Here is a 1,319-nt window from a genome sequence, read left to right on the forward strand (position 1 = left end):
GCCCCTCCTCCCCTTCCTCCTGCCAGCCAGCCAGGTCCTGTGCACCGGAGGAGGTTCTCCAAGGATTTGGTTACACTTTCAGCCCCTCTGGGTGCTCTATTTCCCTAATGACTGAGCACTCTCTCTGTCATTCATCTAAGCCCCAGTGCTGTGGAGCTGTGTTCTGGGAGTCAATAGTTTAATTTTTCCTGACCCCTTTGGTGGGCACACCTTCGGAGTCTGGCGGCTAAGACCATTGGTGTCGCCACTGGTGGTAATGGGAGTTGGGGGTCGAGGATCCCCTCTGCTTCCCTCAGCCCCTACAATCACGACCACTCCGCTGGTGGTAGGAGGAGTTGGGGGTCTGGAGTGTCCTCTGTTTCCCTCCGCCCCTACCGTCACGCCCTCTCAGTTGGCGGTTGGGGGAGTTGGGGGTGGGGAGTCTTCTCTGCTTCCCTCCGCCCCTACAGTCACACCCACGTCACTGGCAGTATTGGGAGTTGGGGGTCGAGAGTCCTTTGGCCCTTACGGTCATGCCCACGGAGAGATTTTGAAGTTTCCCGGTTGTTTGTATCTGATGCGGGTGGGAGTCACACACCTGCTAAAGTAGATTCCGCTGGGAAGGAATCTCTTTGGCCGAACTTTGGTGACTTCCCCTCTCTGCTATACTGCTTCCTTGCCGGCCGCCATGTTGGATCCCCCCAAGTTCCTTATCTTTGTGTTCCTTCTCAAAGCTATTTATTATTTTTATTATTGTTTACATACTATTTGTAGCAAAATGCCCCCTCCTTCCCATCAGGAAAGTTACACATGTAACTTTCTTTAAAGGGAGAAAGAAAATCTATCTATTTATTTATTTATTTTGGTGCTGGGGATTGAACCCAGGGCCTTGTGCATGCAAGGCAAGCACTCTACCAACTGAGCTATAGCACCAACCCTCCTCATCTATTTTTAAAATTAATAATATATTCATAAAGTTTAAACATCAAAAATTATAGTGAAATCCTATGTGCCTATTCCTCCTCTGTCCAGTAAAAAAATCACCATCTCATCCCCAAATTACCAAAAACAGGTCAGGGAATTTTTCTATCCTTTTCATATAGTTGATGGCATATCACATATATTTCTTTGAATTTTGCCTCTTTTACTTAATAATATGAGTTAGAGATCTTTCCTTAGTTGCTTAAGTTTCCATAAAAAGCATTCTTCTTTAAGAATCATAACAATCAGTGCTGGGAAATTTATAAGAACTGCTAAGAACTTCCCAAGCTGGTGCAATGAGGGAAATTTGGGAAGTTGCTTGCAGCTAAACTGGATTGGATGGAACTAGAAACCTTTCC

General features: G+C 46.2%; 1 non-coding gene across 1 annotated transcript; it reads right to left on the bottom strand.

Annotated features, from left to right (window-relative positions):
- Positions 1 to 839: 839 nt before the first annotated feature.
- On the bottom strand, positions 840 to 915 carry Trnaa-ugc. Its single transcript has one exon. It is a non-coding gene; the product is annotated as a tRNA-Ala (tRNA).
- Between the last annotated feature and the right edge of the window lie 404 nt (positions 916 to 1,319).

Source organism: Marmota marmota, unplaced genomic scaffold (genome assembly GCF_001458135.2).
Source record: "Marmota marmota marmota unplaced genomic scaffold, marMar, whole genome shotgun sequence".
Classification (NCBI taxonomy): Eukaryota; Metazoa; Chordata; class Mammalia; order Rodentia; family Sciuridae; genus Marmota; species Marmota marmota.